The sequence below is a fragment of the Tachyglossus aculeatus genome, unplaced genomic scaffold (assembly GCF_015852505.1).
Source record: "Tachyglossus aculeatus isolate mTacAcu1 unplaced genomic scaffold, mTacAcu1.pri scaffold_99_arrow_ctg1, whole genome shotgun sequence".
Classification (NCBI taxonomy): Eukaryota; Metazoa; Chordata; class Mammalia; order Monotremata; family Tachyglossidae; genus Tachyglossus; species Tachyglossus aculeatus.
The window spans coordinates 1,523,138-1,529,824 of NW_024045101.1; the positions used below are offsets into that span (position 1 = coordinate 1,523,138).

At 50.5% G+C, this 6,687-nt stretch overlaps 1 non-coding gene across 1 annotated transcript; it reads right to left on the minus strand.

The window, feature by feature from the left end:
- Nucleotides 1–5,161: 5,161 nt before the first annotated feature.
- On the minus strand, nt 5,162–5,299 carry LOC119924416. Its single transcript, XR_005449130.1, has one exon. It is a non-coding gene; the product is annotated as a small nucleolar RNA SNORA7 (small nucleolar RNA).
- Nucleotides 5,300–6,687: the final 1,388 nt, after the last annotated feature.

Sequence of the window (6,687 nt, forward strand, 5' to 3'; positions counted from 1 at the left end):
CGGCTTGGAGTCTAAGTGGAAGGGCCCTTACACCGTCATCCTGACCACGCCAACAGCCGTCAAGGTTGACTCCGTTCCTGTCTGGCTCCATCACAGTCGAGTGAAACCTGCTGCGGCCCCGACATGGAAGGCGGAGGCACAGGCTGACCCCTTAAAGCTAAGACTCTCCCGCATTTCCTCCTCCTCGCCTCCCTAATGACCCCCTCTCCCTCGATGTCATTCAACCCTCATGCCCCCAAACCCCAAAACACCTGGATGATGAAGAAGGGGGATCAGGTACTCTGGACATTCTATGCAGAAGAAGGTACATGGACCCATAACCAAGGTTTGAATGATGGCCGGTATTTCCGGTTGGATTTATGCTCCCTCTTCCCCACCTCGATCGGAGGTGCTTCCCCTTGTAGTAATCCGTTTTCTGAAGTAAGAATGTGCCCGGGGTTCCTTACAGATGGCTGGGATGCCAGTTTCCTGGATAGGTCGTCCCATTTCTGCCCAAAATGCGCCTGTGTGACTGCCATTGTAGTATCCTCGTTCCACGGGGCGGCTTGTGGGGCCAAAGAAGGCCGCGTGGGGACGGATCCGCACTTGACTATCCAAAAGGACCCAACCCCCGTATCCACAACCTTGTTTCTCACCCTTCGCGACCCTGAGAGTAGGTTCTGGAATACTCCCCATTCGTGGGGCATGAGATTAGATGGCAGAAATGGGGCCTGGGCGGACCCTGGGATTATCTTTACCATTGCTAAGCAATCCCCTGTAACGTCCTACTTGCCAATCGGCCCACTTGGAAAATCAGCTCTGCCCCCCAAAATCCTCCCTAGTCCTCGGGCCCCGTCCTCCACTGTCCAGTCCTTACCTCGGGCCCCGTCCTCCACTGTCCAGTCCATACCTCAGGCCCCGTCCTCCACTGCCCAGTCCTTACCTTGGGCCCCGTCCTCCGCTGTCCCACCCCCTCAGACACCCGCTGGGGAAATTGTCTCTCCAGAGCCAGGTGAGGGGGGGTCCTCCAGCCAGAAACTCCCTCATCCTTCAGTCATGGGCCTCTTACAGGCCGTTTAGGGAGTGATCAACTCCACTCGACCGGACCTGGGCCTAAGCTGTTGGCTATGCATGGATGCCCAGCCTCCATACTATGTTGGAGTGGCTATCAATAACCCTGTGTCTACCACCTCCGATTCTGACAACTGTGAATGGGACCAGCCAGGGTTGACTCTTGGGGATGTCCAGGGCTCTAGGGTTTGCTTAATCTCAGATAACACGAACCTCCATGCCTCCCCATACTCGCCTGTCTGCTCCCTCAATGTGATGGTCCGGTCCTCCTCCGGTTCTGCTTACTTCCCCGCCCCACCGGGCACCTGGTGGGCGTGTTTGGACGGAATCACTCGATGTGTTTCAGCCCGAGTTTTCCTTGCTCACCCCGGTGGCCCTCTCTGTGTGCTAGTCTCCATCGCCCCCAGAGTGTCCTTGTTGCCTGGCGCTGATGGGTGGGACCACTTTTCCCTGCAGGAGGATTGGTCCCTCCGTCATAAGCGGGCTGCCCCGCTGTTCATCCCCATTCTAGTGGGGTTGGGTTTAGCGGGTTCTGCCGCCCTGGGCACTACCGCACTGGTGCGGGGGGAGGCTAGCTACAGAGAACTCAGCACCCAGGTGGATATTGACCTCACCCACCTTGAGCATTCCATCTCCACTCTGGAGCGACAGGTTGACTCCCTGGCGGAGATGGTCCTCCAGACCCGGAGGGGTTTGGACTTATTGTTTCTGAGACAGGGTGGCCTCTGTGCCGCCCTGGGAGAGGCCTGCTGCTTTTATGCGAATAACTCTGGAGTTGTTCATGAGAGCCTCTCTCTGGTGAGGAAAAATTTAGCAGACAGGCAAAGGGAGCATGAACGGGCCGAAACCTGGTACCAGAGTCTTTTCCAGACATCCCCGTGGTTAACCACGCTTGTGTCTGCCCTGGCTGGCCCCATGTTTCTCCTCGTAGTTGCCCTGCTCAGTGAATCGCCTCCTAGAATTTGTTAAGTCCCGCATCAACTCTGTTAAGCTGCTCCTCATTAGGGATCTCCACTATCAATCCCTACAAACTGAGCCCATTGGCCGGTATGACGATGTCGCCACAAACGTGTCAAGGGTTTGACACTCTGTCCATAAGAAGTGGGGAATGTTGTGAACGGGTTTGTCTGATCTCCATTTTGTTCCCATCCCTTTGTACACCCTTCTTCATGGAAGAAGAATGCCCACCAAAACTTCCCGCCACAAAACCTGCCTAACAAAGGCCTCCCCCACCCTGACCTGCCTGACAAAAGCCATCCCTGTTGTCCACTAGCGGACTTGACATGACTGACTCCATTTTGTGCAGGCTAAGAGAACAACTCCTTTTTGTTCTGTCTGCAACAGATGCCTTCAAGGCCATTAAACAAGTAACACTTATCTGTGTAAGGTCGTAGGTCAGATGACATCCTGACAAGACAGGGACAACAGAAGATAACAGAATTTACACCTATTTATACAAGGCCATATGGCAGATAACAACCTTTACAAGGCAGTAAAAACAGAGAATTTACAGCATCCTTTTGTCCTAATTGGATTCCTGAAATTCCTAAATGCTCCCTCCCATGTTGCTGTAACTGAATAAAAGACGCAGTGAGAATGGGATCAGTGCTGCTTGATCTGGGTCCCTGGCCCCTTGCAGCCGCGCGCTAATAAAATCCACTTCTAAATTTCTACTTGGGTCTCACTCGCTGATTCTCGGCACAACATTAGTACAGTGCTCTGCACACAGTAAGCACTCAATAAATACGATTGAATGAATGAATGAATCTGTCAATCCTTACCTCTGTGTTTAGAACTCTGATTCCCCATTGGTTACTATGGGTAACCAATCATACTCCCCCAATGAGGAGATGAGGACATATTTTTGATAAGGCCGTTGTTAAGCACTTACTTCGTGTCAAGCACTGTTCTCAGCGCTGAGATAGATACGAATTATTCAGGTTGCACATAATCCCTGTCCCACATGAGGTTCATAGTCTAGGTAGGAGGGAGAACCAGTATTGCATCTCCATTTTACAGCTGAGGAAACTGAGGCCCAGAGAAGTGAACAGACTTGCCCAAGGTCACCTGGCAAGTATTTGGGAGAGCTGGAACTCTCATGCCCAGGTTCTTTCCACTAAATCATGCTGCTTCTCCTATTTAGAAGCATAACATTCTCTCCCGGTCGGTCTCTCTCTCTCTTTCTTTCTCTCTCTCTCTCTCTCTCTCTCTCTCTCGGTATTGATATACTTATGTATGTATACTTATGTAGAAAAAGATGCTATTGTTGCCATGAGAACCTAACGGGCCAGGACCGTTCCTGCAGTTGAGAGCGCCAGATCCTCATCTCCAGAGGGTTCTCTCATCGCCTAGTCCACGAGGTCCCTCCACAGGGGCCCAAGCATGTCCTCCAGATATCCCGGTCAGAGCAGCGACTTCTATATCTATGGGGATGGGGCCCGTCTGGAGAACAGGTCAGCAACCATGGTGGAAAGGAAAGTGGCTGAGGGCTCCTTGCCGTCCCTTTGTGGCTGATCGAACCAAGGAATCCAAGGAGAAAGAGGAGACCAGCACGGTCTAGATGTGGTCAGTGCCCCCCACCAGCCCCAGCTGCCATGGAAAGAGTGAGCAAGGGTGGAGAGAAAGGATGGAACCAGATCATGAAGCCAGAGATGGAGCCATTCCCGGAAGATCTTCGCACTCGGGGAACAGGTTAGAGTTCATTCATTCAATCGCCTTTATTGAGCGCTTGCTGTGTGCAGAACACTGTACTAAATACGATTGAATGAATGAATACTAAGCGCTTAGAAAGTACAATTCATCAACAGAGACAATCCCTACCCACAATAGACTCAAGGGGGATTCTCAAGTCTAGAAGGGGGGAGATACCAGTTCAGACCAAGACCATACCCCAGACAGGACAGGCTTGTAGGAGGATAATGGCATGCCAGCAATAATAAATCATAAATAATTTCGGTACATGTTAAGCTCTTACTCCGTGCATAGCACTGTTCTAAGCGCTGGGTTAGATACAAGTTAATCAGGTTGGACATAGTCCCTGTCCATTATGGGGCTCAGACGTCTATCCCCATTTCACAGATGAGGTAACCGAGGCACAGGGAAGTGAAGTGACTTGCCCAAGGTCAAGGTCACAAAACAGACTTTTGCGGGAGCAGGGATTAAAACCCACATCGTTCTAACTCCTAGGACCGTGCTCTATCCACCAGGGGCCCCAACACCAACACAGCTCTCCTCCCTCCAGTATTCCCACCCTGGCCACGATGGCAAAGCCTCGCCAAGCTCGGATGTTACAACCGAGCATCGGCATGATGCTACAGTCACTTCGGCTGTCAGTGGTTCCTGTATGTCAAAAACGCTTTCAGCAGGAACCTGATTGTCAGGGATGAGAGAGCGTGACTGATTCTGGAAAAACCCCGGTACCATCATCAATTCTTCTGATCGTAAGTTCTCCAACGAATCAATGCCTTCCCGTGGCAAGAGAGTTTTCCTACACCAATGAAGCTTAAAGCTATGACACTGAGGGATACTCTCGCTAGGGTTACCCATAACGGAAAGGTGTAAGCAAAAGGGTCAAACAAAGTTGATTTACCAGCGTGGGCAGCGGCGTCATGGCAAAGAGTCAAAGTCAGATAAACACATGATCAAAATGTGGATCAAATATGATGGCAGAGACTCATGTTTTCACTGCGCGGAAGGAGGCTTTATAATAATAATAATAACAATGGCATTTGGTAAGCGCTTACTATCTGCGAGGCGCTGGGGGATACAGGGTTATCAGCTTGCCCCACGTGTCCCACAGTCTTAATCCCCATTGTACAGATGAGGTAACTGAGGCCCAGAGACGTTAAGTGAGTTGCTTAAAGTCACACAGCTGACACGTGGTGGAGGCAGGATTAAAACCCATAACCTCTGGCTCCCAAGCCCGTGCTCTTTCCATTGAGCTACGCTGCTTATGGATAAACTACCAGTAGTCATTCTTGTATGTGTATCCATCGAGCTTTCTTGGTAACATAAAGAAGTAGTTTGCCATTGCCTTCTTCCATGCCGTAAACTTGAGTCTCCTCCCTCTACTTTCTCCCATGCCGCTGCTGCCCAGCACAGGTGGGTTTTGACTTATAGCAGATTTCCTGCCACTCGCTAGCCACTGACCAAGCTAGGAATGGAATGGGTAGGCCTCTGCTAGACTCTCCTTCTCGTAGCCGAGACTGGTAGAATACTGGAAACTCTCCAAGTGCGATCTTGAGAGGGGCTGAGGATATTAGTATGAGTATAAAATCACTTCTAGATTATTAGTTCATCGTAGGGAGGGAACATACCTACCAACTTCATTATGTTGAACTCTCCCTAACACATAGTAACTGCTCAATAAATACGTTGATTGACCTACAACATTTCACAGCAATTCATCTCTTTATGCTCTTTGGTAGTCTCCTATCTCCAATTTATTTTAGGTTTCTGTCTCCCCACCTAATAATAATGTTTGTGTCTGTTGTTAAATGCTAATCATACACCAAGCACAGTAGTATGTACAGCGGTGGAAGCACAGTATTCAGGTAGGAAACGGTCACTACGCCACACGGGGCTCACAATCTCAGTAGCAGGGAGAATAGGCCTTGACTTTCCATTTTATAGATGAGGAATCTGAGGCTCAGAGAAGTATGCTGCCCAAGGTCGCACAACAGGCATGCGGTAGAGCCAGAATTAGAACCCAAGTCCTCCGTCTCCAAGGACTGTGCTCTCTCCACTATATTATACTACTCCTACAAGACTGTGAGCTTGGAATTCCTTAACAGCAGGGATCATTTGTACTGGTACTACTGAACTCTGTAAGTACTTAGAAAGTATAAATGATTGATTTACGCCTAAGGGAATTAGTGTTGATTCCTTTATCGACCCCATCAACGCCTGTAAATTGATGTCTTCTCTCTTCCTGTGCCGGGAGTCGACATCATCCCCCAGAAATGTCCAACATCTCCACGGTGAGGGAATTCCTCCTGCTGGGATTCTTGGAGGTCCAGGACCTGCAGCTGGTCCATGCCACGCTGTTCCTCCTTGTCTGCCTATGGGTCTTGGAGGGGAATCTCCTCATCGTCGCCGTCACCGCCCTCGACCTGAGCCTCCACACCCCCATGTACCTCTCCCTCAGGAACCTGGTCCCCATAGAACTCTGCCTCATCTTCGTCACCGTCCCCAAATCCGTCACCCTCTCCTTGACAAACTGCCGATCCATCTCCTTCTTGAGCTGTGCCACGCAGCTCTTCCTGGTGGTACTGTTTGCTGCCTCGGAGTTTTTTGTCCTTATGACAATGTTCTATGACCGCTACGCCGCCATCTGCTTCTTTCTTAGCTGCGAGGTCCTCATGAAACCAGGGGCTTGTGGGAAGATGACGGCCACCTCTTGGCTCAGCGGAGGGCTGTTCAAGGTCTTGGTTTCAGCTTCGACCTTCTCTTTGTCCTTCTTCGGGTCCACAGTTGTCCCGCATTTCTTCTGTGACGTCCCAGCCCTGATGAAGATCACTTGCTCTGAAGACCACTCTGCCATCAAAGTGAGAGTGACCTTTGGTCTAACCATAGGTGCCATAGGCTCCATTTCTATTGTCGCCTCGTACATATGCATCTTCCGGGCCATTCTGACGA